The sequence below is a fragment of the Chiloscyllium plagiosum genome, chromosome 9 (genome assembly GCF_004010195.1).
Source record: "Chiloscyllium plagiosum isolate BGI_BamShark_2017 chromosome 9, ASM401019v2, whole genome shotgun sequence".
NCBI classification, from domain to species: Eukaryota; Metazoa; Chordata; class Chondrichthyes; order Orectolobiformes; family Hemiscylliidae; genus Chiloscyllium; species Chiloscyllium plagiosum.
This window is the reverse complement of record NC_057718.1, coordinates 72322576-72341726: the sequence shown is the minus strand read 5'-3', so window position 1 is coordinate 72341726 and position 19151 is coordinate 72322576. Positions and strand designations below refer to the sequence as shown.

The window sequence follows — 19151 nt, the reverse complement described above, 5'->3', positions numbered from 1 at the left end:
GTCGTCCCGAGCTTCAGCTCCTGGATCCAATCTCCTGCTCACCCCCAGGGTTAGGGGGAGCGGGGGGGTGGGGAAACACACTGAGAAATAAAAACCAATCAATTTGAAATAAAATACAACAGTGGCACCAAAAGCACAGCACGATCCCACAGCACTCTCTGCCTTCCCCAATCTCCCACGTGACCCTGGTTCAGTTTAATTATTGCCGAATGAATGAATGAATTGCTGACCATCCCAGTGACATTGAAATACACCGACATCACCGCAGAGCAGTTGACCAGAGGCTTGAAACATTAATAAACACGTATGCACAGCAAGATCCCACAAGCAGCAATCTAACCCCACACACATCGTGGGTGATGCTGGTCTAGGGTTGACTTATTTGTGTCAAATCCCAAGGCCCCAGTTACCTTAGCCCCAGGCTTCAAACCTGTTCAAAAACGACAAGGCCCCAATCCGACAGGACCCGGTTAACCAGAGGTCCTGGTAAAATCCAGCCCCCCTCCCCAGAGAGAGGAGATTAAACCTCGGGGTCATACACAGACAAAACTCACCTGGTCCCAACAGGCTGCAGCCTGTCATACAGGCCTCAGGACTGCGTTCCCCCTCTGGAGGAAGCTCTTGTCTGAAGGTTTCCTGCTCCCAAACACACACTTTTCAAATCCTCAGGTGGCCAGGAAGATCCCTGGGCCCAACCTTAGATACAACTCCAAAGATATACCCTGGAAGTTAGAATAAGCATGGTCTCCCACACTTTTAATAGTGTCTGACTTTGGCTGTCATAATCACCGACAAGAGGTGTGTGAGTTTGTGACAAGTTTAAGAATACAAGAAAGAAAAGAGCAGGAGTGGGCCATCTTGCCTATTGAGCCTATTCTGCATTTAATAAGAGCATGGCTGATCTTTTTGTGGACTCAGCTGCGCTTACCTGCCTGCTCACCATGATCCGTAATTCTTTTACTGTTCAAAAATCTACCTTTGCCTTAAAAACACTCAACAAGGTTGCCTCAGTTGCTTCACTGGGCAGGAAATTCTATGGATTAGCAACCCTTTTGGTGAAGAAGTTTCTCCTCAACCGTGTCCTACATCTGTTTCTCCTCATTTTGAGGCCTTGCCCCATAGTTCTAGTTTCACCCGCCATCCTACTATTCCCTTCATAATTTTATGTTTCTATAAGATCTCCCCTCATTCTCCTAAATTTCATTGAGTACATTCCCAGTCTACTTGATCTCTCCTCATGAGGCAAGATTCTGAATTCCAGTATTAACCTCGTTAACCTCTGTTCTCAAGTAAGGAAATCAAAACTGTACACAGAACAATCCAATGAGAGGTTTGGCCTCTCCAGCACCCTGCACAGCTGCATCACAACCTCCCTATTTTTAAACTTCACTCCTCCAGCAATGAAGGACAATATTCCATTTGCCTTCTGAATTACCTGCTGCAGCTGCAAACCAACTTGTGATTCATACCCAAGGCCACCCAGGTGCCTCTGCACAGCAGCATGCTGCAATTTATTTACCATTTAAATCAGTGCATTTTGCTGCTATTTTGATGACCTCATATTTACTAATGTTGTACTCCATCTGCTGAACTCTTGCCCAGTCACTCACTGAACCTCTGCAGACTTTGTGTCCTCTGCATATTTGCTGTATCATTCATTTTAGTGTCATCTGCAAACTGTGACATTGTACACTTGGTCCCCAACTCTAAATCATCTATGTAAATTGTAAATAATATTGGTCCCAACAATGACCACTGACCACACACCACTAGCCACTAATTGCCAACCAGAAAAACACCCATTTATACCCACTCTTTTGCTTTCAGAGTAGGGAGTTGAGTATGGATTCTCTTCAGAGAGTCTTTGTAGACTAGAGGATTGGAAAACTACTAATGAAACACCCCAGTTCAAAAAGGGAGAGAGTCAAAAAGCTGATAACTATAGGCCAAATAGCCTAACATCTATCATTGCAAACATGTATTAAGCAAGTAACAGCAGCACGTTTGAAAAACCATAATGTAATCAGGTAGAGTCAGCAAAAGGAAATCATGTCTAAATAAATTGAGAATTTTTGAGGAAGTCTCAACCAGAGTGTATAAAGGCATGGATGTGGGTAGATATGTTGCATTGGCCTTTCAGAAGACATTGGACATTGGACAAAGAAGGTTAAGTCATAAGATAACAGCCCATGGTGTTGGAGTAGTAGATTGGCATGGATAGAGAGTTGGCTAATGATCTGGATGTGCGAGTTGGATGAGGGGTTCTTCTTCAGGTTTGCATCCTATAGCCAGTGTAGTTCCACAAAGGCAGTGGACCACAACTACAACTGTTTGTATATGTTAATGACTTGGAGGAAGGAAGTGAATAGGGAGGCAAGGTGACTCGGTGGTTAGTGCTGCTGTCTCACTGTGCCAGCAACCTGGGTTCAGTTCCAGCCTCAGGCAACAGTCTGTGTGGTGTTTACACATTTTCCCTGTGTCTACAAGGGTTTCCTCCGGGTGCTTCGGTTTCCTATCACTGTCTAAGTTGGATTGGCCGTACTAGATTATTCATAGTGTCCAGGGATGTTTACGTTAGGTGGATTAGCCATGGGAAATGTAGGGTTACAGGGATAGAGAATGGAGGGTGGTGAGTCTGAATAGTATGCTCTGTGGAGATTTGTTGTGGACTTGTCACGACAAATGGCCTGTTTCCACACTGTAGGAATTCTAAAAATGAAAGAAAGAATGTATTGTAGTCAAATTTACTGATGAGACAAAAATAGGTGAAAAGGCAAGTTGCGAGGGCATAGAAGCAGTTCAGAAAGATAGTGGTAGTTTAGGTAAGTGGGCAAAAAGTTGCCAAATGGAGTTTAATGTGGAGAAATGTGAAGTTGTTCATTTTGAAAGGGAGAACACAAGAACGAAATTATTTCAAATGGAGAAAAATTGCAGAAAACTGCAATGCAAAGGAATTTGAGTGTACTTGTGCTCGAAACACAAAAAGCTTGCACAACACTGCAGCAGGGAATCAGGAAAGCAAATGGAATGTTGCCCCTTACTTCAAAGGATTTTGAGTGTAAGAATAGGAAAGTCTTACTGCAACTGGACAGGATGCTTGTGAGACACATCTGCTGGATGTCAGCAGTTTTGATCCTGTTATTTTAAGAAATATATCATTTCATTGGAGGCAGTTCGGTGAAGACTCATGAGGATGATTCCTGATATGAAGTGATTGTCTCATGAGCAAAGGCTAAACACGTTTGGACTTGCAGGAATTTAGGAGAATGGGAGGTAATCTCATTGAAACATAGGATAAATGCCCAGAGGATAAGAACAAAGAACAATACAGCACAGAAACAGGCCCTTTGTCCCTCCAAGCCTGCGCTGCCACATTTTTCCCTTCCATGCTAAAATTATCTTCACTTACAGGATCCATATCCCTCTATTCCTTTCCTACTCATTTATTCATCCAGGTGCTTCTTGAATGCTGCCGTTGTGTCTATTTGCATCACCGCTTTTGGCAGCACATTCCAGGCACTCGCCACTTTTTGTATGAAAAACTTGCCTTGCACATCTCTTTTAAATTTCCCACTTTGCAAATTTAACTTGTGTCTCCTAGTAATTGACCCTAGGAAAAGGCCTCCTACTTCCCACACTATCCATGCCATTTGCAATCTTATAAACCTCTATTAGCTCAACCTCCTGCATTCCAGTGAAAACAAACCCAATCTATCCAATCTTTCTTCATAGCTAAAATCTCCTATACTAAGCCACATTCTGGTAAACCTTTATGTACCCACTCCAAAGCATCCATATCTTTCTGGTAGTGTGGTGACAAGAACAGTGCACAATATTCCAAGTGTGGCCTAACTAAAGTTCTGTAAAGCTGGGGCATAACTTGCCTATCCTTGTACTCCGCATTCCTTCCAATGAAGGCAAGCATGCTGAAAGCTTTTTTGCTGCCTTATCTACCTGTGCTGCCACCTTCGGTGATCTGTGGACCTGCACAATCAGATCAATATTTGTAAGAGGAGTTTCATCCATTGTATAATTTCCCCTGGTATTTGACTTTCCAAAATGCATCACCTCACATCTGTCTGGATTAAACTCCGTCTCCAATTTTTCTGCTCATGCTCCAACCGATCTGCTGTCTCCTCTGATAATCCTACACACTATCTGCAACTCTACTCACCTTTGTATCATCCACAAACTTAATAATTGTGCCAACTACGTTTTCCTCCAGATTGTTTATGTAAATCATAAACAGCAGAGATCCAAGCAGTGATCCCTTTGGAACACCAGTAGTCACGGTCCTGCATTCCGAAAAACACCCTTCCACTGCTACCCTCTGTTTCCTATGACTAAGCCAGTTCTGTATCCATCTTGCCAGCTCACCCTGATACCATGTGACTTCTCCTTTTGTGTCAGTCTGCCATGAGGGACCTTGTCAATGGCTTTACTGAAGTCTGTGCAGACAACATCACCTGTTTTTCTGCCATCAATCATCTTCGTCACATCCTTAAAAAACTGGTTCAAGTTAGTGAGGCATGACCTCCCCTGCACAAAACCATATTATTGCTAATAAGCCCATTTGCTTCTAAATATGTATAGATCTTGTCCCTGCGCATCTCTTCTGATAATTTATTGACAGGAGACTCTCAGGCCTGTAATTTCCATAATTATCCCGGCTATCCTCCTTATCCTCCTTGTGGGCGGCACGGTGGCACAGTGGTTAGCACTGCTGCCTCACAGTGCCTGAGACCCGGGTTCAATTCCCGCCTCAGACGACTGACTGTGTGGAGTTTGCACATTCTCCCCGTGTCTGCGTGGGTTTCCTCCGGGTGCTCCGGTTTCCTCCCACAGTCCAAAGATGTGCAGGTCAGGTGAATTGGCCATGCTAAATTGTCCGTAGTGTTAGGTAAGGGGTAAATGCAGGGGTATGGGTGGGTTGCGCTTCGGCGGGTCGGTGCGGACTTGTTGGGCCGAAGGGCCTGTTTGCACACTGTAATGTAATCTAATCTAAACAATAGGACAATGTTGGCTATTCACCAGTTCTCTGGAACCTCTGCTGGCCAGCAAGATCCCAGAGATATCTGTCAATGTTGCAGTAATTTATTTTCTTGCCTCCCTCAATATTCTGCGATAGATCTCATCAGGACCTGTGAACTTATCTACCTTTAATACTTTTTAAGATGGATAATACCTGTTACTTTTTAATAGCAACTTAGCTTAGAAATTCGACATTCTCTTCCCTGAGATCATTCTCCCAGTTCCTTCTCTTTGGTGAATACCAACACATGGTATTCATTTAGGACCTCACCTTCCTCTTCTGGCCACACACACAGATTCCCTCCTTTGTCATTGAGTAGGTCAGCCCTTTCCCTGGCTACCTTCTTGCTTTTTATATATGCATAAAAAGCCTTGGGATTCTCCTAAATCCTGCTTGCTGATGACTTTTCATGATCTTTTTAGCCCTTCGAATTCCTTGTTTAAGTTCTTTTCTACTGTCTTATATATTTCAAGGTGTTCGTCAGTTCATATCCTCATCGACCTTACGTATGTTTTCTTTTTCTTTTTGACCAATGTCATAACATCCCTGGTCATTTTTTTAGATTAGATTAGAGTGGAAACAGGCCCTTCGGCCCAACAAGTCCACACCGACCCGCCAAAGCATAACCACCCATACCCCTACATTTACCCCTTGCCTAACACTACGGGCAATTTAGCATGGCCAATTCACCTGACATGCACATCTTTGGACTGAGAGAGGAAACCGGAGCACCCGGAGGAAACCCACGCAGACACGGGGAGAACGTGCAAACTCCACACAGTCAGTCGCCTGAGGCGGGAATTGAACCCGGGTCTCTGGCGCTGTGAGGCAGCAGTGCTAACCACTGTGCCACCGTGCCGCCCATCATGCCTTGGTCATCCAAGGTTCATATAAATTGCCCTATGTATCCTTCATTCTCTCAGAAATGTGCTGCTCCTAGAACATAGAACATAGAAAAATACAGTGCAGTACAGGCCCTTTGGCCCTCGATGTTGCGCCGATCCAAGCCCACCTAACCTACACTAGCCCACTATCCTCCATATGCCTATCCAATGCCCGTTTAAATGCCCATAAAGAAGGAGAGTCCACCACTGCTACTGGCAAGGCATTCCATGAACTCACGACTCGCTGAGTAAACAATCTACCCCTCACATCTGTCCTATACCTACCACCCCTTAATTTAAAGCTATGCCCCCTCATAATAGCTGACTCCATCACCCGTTCCAGTGCCTCCACATCCTTCCTATAGTATGGCGACCAAAACTGCACACAATACTCCAGATGCGGCCGCACCAGAGTCTTATACAACTGCAACATGACCTCAGGACTCCGGAGCTCAATTCCTCTACCAATAAAAGCCAGTATGCCATATGCCTTCTTCACCGCACTATTTACCTGGGTGGCAACTCCTTAACTCTTATCAACTGCCATTTGAAATATTCCCACATGTTCAATGTAAATTTACCCTCAAACACTACGTCCAATCAAAATTCTCCAATTCTGCTGAATGTTGTTGTGCTTCACCTTCCCCCAATTTAATACCGTCACCTGAGAACTGCTGTTATCCCTATCCATGAGTATCTTAAAACTCATGGTATTATGGTCACTACTCTGAAAATGTTCCCCCACTGAAACTTCACTCACCTGCCTGGGCTCATTTCCCAAAGGAGAAAGTGAGGACTGCAGATGCTGGGGATCAGAGCTTAAAAATGTGTTGCAGGAAAAGCGCAGCAGGTCAGGCAGCATCAAAGGAGAAGGAGAATCGACGTTTCGGGCATAAGCTGTTCTTCAGGAAGAAGGGCTTATGCCCAAAACGTCGATTCTCCTTCTCCTTTGATGCTGCCTGACCTGCTGTGTTTTTCCAGTTACACATTTTTAAGCTCATTTCCCAAAACCAGGTCAAGAAACCCTCTTGAATGATGCTTACAAATCCTGCCCCATCCATGCCACTAGCAAGTACTGACTCTCAGTCAATCTAAGGCAAGTTAAAATTACCCACCACAACAACTCTTTTTTTTTCCCCTCCTAGGAGAGTCTAGGACTAGAGGCCATAGCCTCAGTATGAAAGTTAAAGACTGAGATGAGGAGCAATTCTTTCAGTGAAGGTTGAGTGTCTTTGGAACTCATTGCCACTGAGAGCTGTGAGGCAGAGTCCTCAACTATGTTTATGGTTGAGATAGATTCTTAGGAGGGAAATCAAAGCAGGAAAGTGGATGTGAGAAATACCGGATCATCCATCATCCAAATGGCCTACTCCTGTTCCTATTTCTTATGGTCTTTATATCCAGCGTATATGCATTCATCCTTCATGGTTCCTTCAGGCAAACATTACGTTTTCTGACAGTGATCCATTCATTCTGAATCTGTTGCAGTTGTAGCTCATGTCATTGGTGAGTTGTGATGAACAACCGTGGAGCTTGCAGTGTTAACTCTGCTTCCTTCACACAGATGCTATCAGATCTGTTAAGTTTTGCCAGCAATTAGTGTTTATTTCAGATCTATGACATCTTTATTTTATTTTAGTACCAGCAAATGTCCCTAGAGAAAACACCACAACTTAAGGTCAAGTGAACTAGAACCACTGCCATCTACAAGAAGGACAACCAGTAGGCCATTGACCTCACAAAAATGCAATTCAGGTGTCTTGACCAAAGTTTTCTTGTTATCCCTAAGTGAGGGTTCCTAATGTTGATATAGTCTGTTGTGTTCTGCACAAAATGGGTCGCCAGAGACGACTGAAACTTGAGGTTCATGGGGCACAGCATACTACATTGGAGGATGTTAACCTTGAGAAAGGTCAACTGGAGTACACGTGAATGAACAGGACCACAGTGGTAATTTGTGCATAGTGCCGGAAGATATTGGTAGGAATCTGATTAAATACTTTGGGTTAGAGTTCACTAGTAAAAGGGGTGAAATGGGTATAAAATTCAGGGAGAAGATCTACATGACAGTTAAATAAATTTGCATAAATTTATGCATGAATGAGTGGTCTGACAGGTTTAAAAATAAATCCATCTTAAGGGCTAAATGAAATGTCTCCTGGGTTGTTGAATGAAGGAAGGGAGGATTTAACGGATGCACTTTAAAAATTTTCAATTCTTTTCTGGCCTCGAGAGGACTGAAGGACAGCGGTGATAGCATTACTCAAGAAGGGAGCAAAGAATAAAAGAGGAAATTACAAGCAAATCAGTTTAAACTCTAGTGGGAATATTTGGAAGAAATTCTGCGGGACAGAATTAATTTGCATTTAGAAAGGCAGGGATTATTCAAGAGCTGTCTGCATTGCTTTGTTTGACCAACTTGATTTAATTTTTTGAAAAGGTGACCAGGTGTGCAGATGAGGGCAATGCTTTTGATGTCTTAGCAAGACTTTTGATAAGGTCCTACATAGGAGGCTGATAGCCAAAGAAAGAACAGCTGATGGGATCTGAGGAAATGACTCATTGGATCAACAGTTGGCTGGGTAACAGGATGCAGAGGTTGATGGTTGAGGGTGTCTGGTGTTTTTCTGACTGGAAGTCTGTGTACAAGGAGGTCATTGATCAGTAAGTTCGTAGACAATACAAAAATTAGTGGAGTGCTAAATTGTGAAGGAGGATGGCCTTAGATTACAAGAGATTATAGATGGGCTGGTCAGATGGACTGGTCAATGGCAAGTGGAACTTAATCTGGATAAACATAAAGTAATGCACTTGGACAGGACAAACCAGGCAAGGTAGTACATGATCATACCTGGGAAACACCAAGGATCAGAAGCGTTTCAGTGTGCATATGTATGAGTCCCTTTAGGTATCCGAACAGGTGGATAAAGTGTTTGAGAAGAGATATAGTGTGCTTGCTTTCTTTGTTTGAGGAACAGAGTTTAAGGGCAGAGAAGTTATGCTAGAACCACTGCCATGAGAAATGAATACAACTGTGTAAAATGTTGGTTTATGCTGCAGCTAATTGTACACAATTCTGGAAGCACATTATACAAAGGGTGTTATAGCACTGGAGAGGGTGTAGAGGAGATTTATCAGATCATTGCTTGGGAAGGAGGGTTTCAGAAATGAAGAGAGCTTGCACAGACTGAAGTTGTTTTCCCTAGAGCAGAGTAGGTTGAGAGAGGATATGATTGAGATACCGGTTAGGTGAAGTGGCCATGCTAAATTGCTCATAGTGTTCAAGGATATGTAAGTTAGGTGCATTGGTTAGGGGTAAACATAGGGTAAAAGGGTAGGGGAATGGGTCTGGATGGGTTACTCTTCGGAGGGTCATTGTGGACTTGTTGGGCTAAATGTCCTGTTTCCACACTGTGGGGATTCTATGATTCTACATATAAAATTAAGGGGCATAGATAGAAAAGACAGGAAGATACTTCACCCCTTCATGGAGACAGCACTGACAAAGAGGCATAGATTTCATTGTAAGGGATAGAGGTTTAGATGTGAAGTGAGGAAAAATGTTTTCACCGAGAGGGCTATGGGAATCTGGAGCTGAAGGATAGTAGAGGCAGAAACCCTCATAACACTTGAAGTATTTAGATGTGCATTTGCTTTCCAACGCATTGAAGGCTGGAAAATAGGATGACAATAAGTAGATGGTTGTTTTGATTGGCACAGACATGATGAGTGGAAGGGCCTCTGTCAGTACTAGTCCTGAGATGATACTATGGAGACATAGTAACTGATTCATGACAATCTCCACTGGAAGGTCTACATAAGACTGCCTTTTTTGCCAAGTGGCCCTCTCCACAGTGCAGTGTTGTATTCATTTCTCATTCAGTTCAGCACTTACGATGCAGCCAGTATTCTATAGTGTCAGAGTATCGACACGGATAACACCATTACATGTGGGGACACCTCCCACCATGTACACGGCGAGTACTCCTGTGACTCGGCCAAAGTGGTCTATCTCATACGCTGCAGGCAAGGATGCCCTGAGGCATGATACATTGGCGAGAACGAGCAGACGCTACAACAGATGAATGGACACCGCATAACAATCACCAGGTAAGAGTGTTCCCTCCCAGTCGGGGAACACTTCAGCAGTCCGGGACATTCGGCCTCATCTTCAGGTGACTAGCCTCCAACGCGGACTTTGGGACAAACAATAGCACAAAACGGCCAAGCAAAGGCTGATAGCCAAGTTCTGTACCCATGGGAGTGGCCTCAACCGGGACCTTGGGTTCATGTCACACTACAAGTGACCCCACTGCACGATATATATACACACACACACACACACCCCTCATACACAAGGACACATACCCCATCACACACTCTCTCACACACACACACACACTCAATCTGTAGCTCCTACATACGCACACATATAAACTTATAGGGTGAATTTGTTATTGCAGAATTACATTTTGCTTTACTCAAAAACTGCATGAATCTGCATGAGTTTTACTGCATGTAAAACTCTGTAAAACTATACAGAGGATTTGTTAGTCTGACATAGCATTGGGACACAAACAGACATCACCCCTATTGTTTAAAAACTTGAGCTATCTTGAGAATGTAATTTAAAAGAAACTCTGGGATTTACATATCAATGAACAGAAACCAGCATATCCAATTTATAAAAGATGAAAGTTTTAATCTAAGATTGTTTACTGTATCACATCTCCATGGCATTGAACTCCTTTGGCATGATGTTATTCCCCACAACCACCTGATGAAGGAGTGGCACTCTGAAAGCTAGTGCTTCCAAATAAACCTGTTGGACTATAACCTGGTGTTGTATGATTTTTAACTTTGTCCACCCCAGTCCAACACTGGCACCTCCAATTCATGGCAAAAGTGAATTACAGCGCAGTTTGCCTCGCATAATGTGGAAAATGCTAGTAAAAAATGTGATAACGTTTTGAAAGCATTAATAATATTAGACCAAGTCAGCACAGATCTATGAAAGGGAACTCGTGATAAAATAATCTTCTAGAGATTTTCAAGGATATAACTATTGGAATAGATAAATAAGAACCAGTGTTTGTGGTGTATTTAGATTTCAAGAAAGCTTTTGATATACTTAAGAGGCCAGTGGACAAAATTGAAGCACAGGGCATTGGAGGTAATATATTGGCATGGATTGAGATTGTTTCTGGTCTTTGAGCCAGAGTATTGGAATAAACAGGTCTTTTTCTGGATTGGAGGTGGTGAACAGTGGTGTACCGCAAGGATCGGTGCTTAGCCCTCGCTATTCACAATATACAAAAATGATTAGGATCAGGGAACATCAACTAGCCACGGAACGACACGACCAGCTATCCCTAGTAGCCACACACGTAGACGACAAGCAACATGAATTTGACTGGGACAGCACTACCATTATAGGGCAAGCGAAACAAAGAACAGCCAGGGAATTCCTAGAAGCATGGCACTCATCCACAAACTCCATCAACAAACACATCGACCTGGACCCAATATACTGGCCACTACAGCGGACAGCTGGAACTGACAACCGGAAGCGGCAGGGACAGGCCACTATAAATGCCGGAGGAAACACCACAGAAGCGCTTCACAGGAGGCTCCCAAGCACTGAGGATGTCACCAGACAGGGGACGAAACGTTTGCAACAAAAACTTCCAGCTCGGCGAACAGAACCACAGCATCAGGGAATCAAATGCAATATTTCCAAGTTAGCTGATGACACAAAAATAGGTGAGATTGAGAATTTTGAGGAGGATGTAAAGAGGCTTCAGGGCAATCTTGTCCAAGAGTGGGTGGGCAAACACATGGTAGTTGTAGTATCAGGTGGATACATGTGGAAAACTGGAAGGCACAGTATTATTTATATGGTGATACATCGGGAAATACAGATTTTCAAATGGATCTAGGTGTCCTTGTACACCAGTCAATGAAAATAAACAGGCAGGTGTTTAGGATTAGGAAAGCAAATGGTATGTTAGACTTCATTGCAAGAGGATTTGAGTTCAGAAGTAGGGGATGCCTTACTGCAATTGTTCAGAATATTGGTAAGACCCACACTTGGAATATGATATCCAGTTATGGCCTTTCTACCTAAGGGAAGATATTCTTGCTACAGAGTCAGAGTAGCAAAGACTCACTAGCCTGATGTTCAGGATGGCTGGGCAGACCTATGAAGAGAAGTTGGTTCAACTGGGCCTCTATACACCAGAATAATGAGAGCGGGATCTGATTGAAATGTGTAAAGTTCTAATAGAGTTGGACAGACTAGATGCAGGGAGGATGTTTCCCACGGGGTCCCAATTTCTCTATAATCGGCTGGGCCATTTGGGGCTGAGATGAGGAATTATTCCTTCACTTGTTGGGTGATGAACCTTTTCATTCCACTACCACATTGGGCAGCACAATAGCTCAGTGGTTAGCACTGCTACCTCACATCACCAGGGACCCAAGTTTGATTCCAGCCTCAGTGGACTGTATGTGTGGATCTTTTACATTCTCCCTGTGTCTGCATGAGTTTTCTCGAGGTGCTTTGGTTTCCTCCCACAATCCAAAGACATGCAGGTTAGATGAATTGGCCTTGCTAAATTGTCCAGTTCGGGGATATGTAGCTTGAGTGCATTCGTCAGGGATAAATGTAGGGTAGGGGAATGGGTCTGGGTGGGCTACTCTTCGGAGAGTTGGTATGGACTTGTTGGGGCCGAAGGGCCTGTTTCCACACTGTAGGGATTCTATGATTCTAAGAAGGTTATGGAAACTGAGTCACTGAGTATATTCAAGTCAATGATCGATACATTTTTAGATGTTTTCTATGTGTCTGCTTTTTAATGACATAAGTTAAATGAACCCATGTTGAATATTCTGAGAGCGGTGTTAGTCGTTTATTTTTAAGGGTTCCTGGGAGACACGTTAAATTAAAAAAAAAACTAATAACAAGTAATTCATGGCAGAAATTTGACAAAAGGAAACTGATTACAGTTGTGCCAGCCAAGTAGGAAGCTTTAATGTGTAGATAGGGTGACTCTTCACTGAAGTTTGAGCATCTGTAAGCTTATTGCTGGGTGAAAGGAATTTATTTTCTGATATTTGTAATGAGAAAATTCCTGTAGTTTCTGCATAGGGTGTTATAGTTTATTTTTTTTCTTCGTTTCTTGTAAGAAGGTGCTTTGCTTTGTTGTTAAAAGTAGTCTCGTGTAAATATGTTGAGATGCTGATTTCTGCAGTAAATAAAAGAAAATTAAACTTATCAAGCCTGGTTTAAGTCTGGGTTATTTTTTAATCTATCTGCTCAGAGATGTGGTGACATTCCTTTTGAAGCAGGTGGGATTCGAATTCTTGTAATCTGTCTCAGCAATAGAGAAACTATCACTGCACCACAAGAGGCCAGTTCACTTGGGTGAATAATGTTTTCAGTATAATGAGATCATAACGTGCAGTTTATTTGATTTTTATTGGAATAGAATGTTTTGTTCTCTGTCATCATTCTTCTCCTCCTTGAATACAGTGATTTTGATTTTATTGTCATAGACTTTAAGTATTTCCTTGCTTCTTGGGCGGAATTCTGAAATTAATTGATGTCTTTGGGTTGCATTCCAATCTGGCACTTATATAGGATGAGTTGACTCACTCACTATTGCTTTTGTAGTACAAATTGTCTTGCTTCAACAATTGTTTATTTTCTTAAAATAGGAAACATTAATGAGTCACAGATTACATTTCAAAATATGTAAGCTCTTTAAAACTCTTTATCTGACATTTTTTTTTGTTTTTATAGAGCATTACTTAAGACAGGATGTGGAAAGCCATGATTCTGATTTGTGGCTTCTTCTAAAACGGACACAATCTACATGTAAAGCAGTACGTGTGCAGGCTGTTCAGGAACTGGCGAAGAAGTATCACTGGCATGGTAAAAATAAGAACTAGATGTTCAAACCTAATTGATATATTTTATCATTGTAACCTTTGTCCTTAATTACTATCTTCCATACACTTTCAGAGTTAGTATTTAAGCTTCAGCAAAGAAATGACAAATTCTGAATGTAAAAAAAACCATAGAGGTTTGCAATATACAAAGGACGCAATTCAACAGCTTGCATTGAAGGTTCCTTTAACAAAATAAAATTTATCCCATCTTTCCTGGCACAAACTTGAACTATTTTGACTACCCAATGTAGTATCTTTTTTTCTTGGAATGATTTAGATTTGCTAAACCAGAGCATTTTATATGTCAGGTAATCGGATAAATTAAATTTGAAAGAGAAGAAGAAGATAGAATGTAAAATATAATGTGGTGAATCTGAAATTTTATGTCCTCTTATCATCTTTTATTTATACACGCTTTGTGCCAGCCTCATAGAATGAAAACTTGTTGGCCAATTATAAGAGCAGCGTATATAAAACAAGCTTAGAAAGTTCATATCTAATTCCTAGTGGGTATGAATCTTGAATAAAACTGATCCAAGGAATAGATTAGATTAGATTACTTACAGTGTGGAAACAGGCCCTTCGGCCCAACAAGTCCACACCGACCCGCCGAAGCACACCCAACCAGACCCATTTCACTACATTTACCCTTGCACCTAGCACTATGGGCAATTTAACATGGTCAGTTCACCTAACCTGCACATTTTTGGACTGTGGGAGAAAACCAGACCACCCAGAGGAAACCCACGCAGACACTGGGAGAATGTGTAAACTCCACACAGTCAGTCGCCTGAGGCGGGAATTGAACCCGGGTCTCTGGCGCTGTGAGGTAGCAGTGCTAACCACTGTGCCACCGTGCTGCTCATAGTAAATTTTATACCAATACTTTTTTTCCCAAAAGCCAAATTAAAAATATGGCATTGTTTTAAAAAAAATCAGATCCATCATTGCTACTCTGTCCAATTTAGTGCTCAACCCTTTAGTTCTGGCATATGGAGTTGTTTAGTTTTGCCAAAGATCAGGATAAACAAAGGTGTAGATTCAGAGTTGCAATGACGCAGCTTCATGTCATTCAATACGTCTTTATCCATACGTCCTTACGTGCACTTCTTCGGTATTCCAATAGACAGAACCAATAAATACTGGTGAAGCAAAGGCAAGGTGCTTTCTTTCGCACAGATCGTAGGTTCCCTCTGACGGAGAACAACCTAACTCTGCTACAACAGCTTGACTGTTGGCAGAAAGCTAACTTTTAAAATTTTCTTTCTGCTCAGCCTTTAGGTATAAAAATTGATCAACTATATCTTAACTTCTAGCCCACTCCAAGGCCTGCATCTTCAGCGTTGTTAAATCTGATTACTCTTTTTGGTGACTTTTCAGCATGGCAAGATTTGTTTATTGTTTTCTGAACATTCCCCTGGGTAAGAATGAGCTGGTCCTTTAAGAACTCAACTTTGTTAGCCTCCCCATATTCATTCCTGACCAACAAGTGAAGTCTCATCAGACAAGTCTCAGCTGCCCTCTGCTGAGCTCCAATGAATTGCTTCATCTCAATGGACTGGAATGAAAAATCAACCTTTTCTATCTACTCAGCTCATAAGGGACTTCCAATTGATTTTGCACATCTTGATTAACTGCATAATGTTTTATTCCCCAAATTTAGTTAAACCCTAAAGGGTGAACCCATGTGAACCTGATTTGAATGTAACATATTCTAGAATCTTTTCTGAAGAATACTGAAAAACTCCATAAGTACAATAGACGTTTCACACTAATTTTCTCAGGCTGTATCTGACTTAGGAATGCTTAATGCTAACATTCAGTACAGCAGCAAGAAAGGAGGCACAGTTTAACAGCTGCAATTTTGGAGGAATGTTGATTCAGAGGGAAAAAAATCAAACAGTAAAATCATGGGGAAGTGATGGGTTGATTTTTTGTGATTAAAAATGTCTGTTTTTTGGAATTGATAATAAAACACAGGGATAAGTGAATGTGACATAATAAAGTAATACAAGTAAGCAAAGTAGAATAAGGGAAGTAGAATAAAGATGGCACAAGGGAACTGAAGGAAGTGCAAGGGAACATGGCAGCACAAGTTAGTCAAGTGGAATGTGTGGCTTGTAAAAGTGAGAAGTCAAGCATTCTACTGGGCTCCTAATTGATCTTGTGAGCAGGAATAGCTTCCTGCTGTAGAAACCTGATGTCCCGGTTTCAGAGCTTGAACAACAACTGAAGTCAAAGAACAAAAGAGGAGTACAGCACAAGAACAGCCTCTTTGGTCCTCCAAGCCTGTACCAATCATCATGCCCTAATGAAACTGAAAAAAAAACAAGCCTTCTGCCCTTATTCGGTCTGCATCTATCTATTCCCTCCGCATACATATTACCATCCAGATGTTACTTAAATCTCACCAACATGCCTGCTTCTACTATCTCTTTGGGCAGTGTGTTCCAGACTCTTACCCACTCTCTTGCATAAAAAGCTTCCCTAGTACTTTTCCTTTAAAGTTTCCCCCTCTACCATGAACCTCTACCCCCTTGTAATTGAAACTTAACCCTGGGAGAAAGCCTCTGGCTATCCATCTCTGCCTCTCATAATTTTGTAGACCACTGTTATATCTTCTCTCGGCTGCCATCTTTCCAGTGAAAACAATCCTAGTCTTTTTAACTTTTCCTCACAGCCAATGCCCTCAAGACCAGGCAACATCCTCATGAACCTTCTCTGCACTCTCTCCAAAGCTTTGACACCCTTCTGATAATATGATCTCCAAAACTGCACACAATACTCTAAATGTGGTCTAGCAAAGGTTTTATATCGCTGAAACATGGTTTTCCAACTCTTGTACTCCATGGCCTATCAATGAAAGCAAGAATGCGAAATGCCTCCTTAATCACCTTGGCTACCTGTGTTGCAACTTCTAGGGAACTGTGGACCTGCACCCAATCTATCTGTCTATTCTTTTCCTAAAGGTTCTGCCATTTACAGTATATCAGCGGCACATGCCCAAGGCTGAGCTTTACAAGGATAGCATGTTCAGAACAGTGGAGACAGTGAGGTCTGCAGATGCTGGAGATCAGAGTTGAGAATGTATTGCTGGAAAAGTACAGCAAGTCAGGCAGCATCAGAGGAGCAGGAAAATCAATGTTTCAGGCTGGAGCCCTTCATCAGGAATGTTCAGAACGGTGGCCATAGTCCAGCCTAAGAGCCCAGAGGAAGGAAGGGAATTGGATAAATGAGGCAGGTGCTGCAAGAGTCCCCAATCATCAGACTCACAAATCGGTTTTTCATTTTGGAAACTAATAAGGGTGCTAGATCATCAAGAGTGTGCAATCAGCGCTGCAATCGGCTCAGCCACTTAGAAGGAAAGGGAGAAGAAAGGAGGAGCTCTCGTGACAGAGGATTCTTCAGGTGAATAGACAGGACAGGACAGTATAGATCTCTAGAAGGATCCAAACAAGTTGGTGGGTAGAGCAAATGAGTTTCAATATAGGCAGGTGTGATGAGATACATTTTGGTCAGAAGAAAAATAATAAAACGTAGTGGTACAGGAGCAAAGGGACCTGGTGTATGTGCACATATCATTGGATGTGTAAGGGCAAGTAGAAAGAGCAATAAGTGAGGTGTGCACTATCCTTAGCTTTATTAAAATGGTATAGAGTACAAAAGGAGATGATGTTGAACTTGTATTGGACAATTGTGAGACCACAGCTGGGATATTGTGTCCAGTTCTTGGCACCACGTTATATGTGGAAGGATGTAAACTCATTGAAGCGTGCAGAAGCAATTTAGAAGATTAGTTCCAGGGATGAGGAACTTCAGTTAGAAGGATAGATTGAAGAAGTTTGAACTGTTCTTTGTGAAGTGAAGAAAGCTCAGAAGAGATCGGATTTCAAAATATTCAGCAGGGTCGACAGTAGATGGGCCAAAAGTGTTCCTGATTGTAAATGGAACAAGAAGAAGAAAGCATGGATTTAAATCTGCAAAAGACGCAAGGGTGAAGTGGAAAAACATTATTTCATTCAGCTAGTTAGGCTCTGAATGCATTGCCTGGAAGTGTGGTGGAATATGGTTCAATTGAGGCATTCAAGAGAGCATTGGATTATTATGTGGAGAAAAAAGTTATGTTCAAGAAAAAAGCAGGAGATTGGCTCACAATAATGCTCAGAGCTGAAAATGTGTTGCTGGAAAAGCGCAGCAGGTCAGGCAGCATCCAAGGAACAGGAGAATCGACGTTTCGGGCATAAGCCCTTCAGGAATTCCCAAAGAAGGGCTTATGCCCGAAACGTCGATTCTCCTGTTCCTTGGATGCTGCATGACCTGCTGCACTTTTCCAGCAACACATTTTCAGCTCTGATCTCCAGCATCTGCAGTCCTCACTTTCTCCTCACAATAATGCTCATTTAACAAGCTGGTGCAGGCACGATGAACCAAATGGCCTCCTCCTGCGCTGTAACGTTGCTGTGACTCTGAAAATGAACAAATTTGACTGAAGCTTTTAATCTTGCAATCATTGAGACAACTCACAAGAAATACTAACCCAAATGAAAAACAACAGTTATATTGTATCTTTATTTTTCAGCAATAATCAATTTTGTACTACTACTTAACTTTCTTTTTCCAAATTTTGTCGTTAACAATGCTTTATTTTACTTATGTTTTGGAGATGCCAGTGTTGGACTGGGGTGTACAAAGTTAAAAATCACACAACACCAGGTTATAGTCCAACAGGTTTAATTGGAAGCACACTAGCTTTCGGAGCAACAATCACCGTCACTCCGAAAGCTAGTGTGCTTCCAATTAAACTGATATTGATTGGGAAAGCTATAGCTCAAGTTCGTTAGATGGGTCAGTGTTTGTTCAATGTCTATAACCTGGTGTTGTGTGATTTTTAACTTTATTTTACTTAGCTATTCATAGTACCTGGGTGTCATTAACAGGACAAGCAACCTATCAAAAGTAATCCTTAAGAAGATAGTGAGCACCTCTGTGAATCACTAGTTTAGATACACCCACAATGCTGTTAGGAAGAGGGCTTCAAGAATTTAATCGATCAATCATGAAGGAATGACACCGAATTTGAGAGTAAGATGGAATATACTTTGTAGACTGTTGGGGTTCCATGCAGGTTTTTTTCCAGGTGGCAGATTGCAGGTTCATAAGGTGACTTTGTCTTGACAAGTTCGTATTGTGCATCTTATAGTCAGCACATACTACTGCCATGGTGCATCAGTGATGAAATGACTGAACATATAATGCCGTGGAGGGGGTGTCGATGAAATAAG

The 19151-nt window shown here is 42.1% G+C and overlaps 1 protein-coding gene across 1 annotated transcript in view; it reads left to right on the top strand.

Annotated features, from left to right (window-relative positions):
* Positions 1–19151, top strand: part of serac1 (serine active site containing 1) — a 141888-nt gene that overhangs the window by 29021 nt on the left and 93716 nt on the right. Inside the window, exon 4 of the mRNA XM_043696192.1 lies at positions 13721–13852. The gene's annotated coding sequence lies outside the window, so the exon portion shown is untranslated. The remainder of the gene's footprint in view (positions 1–13720; positions 13853–19151) is intronic.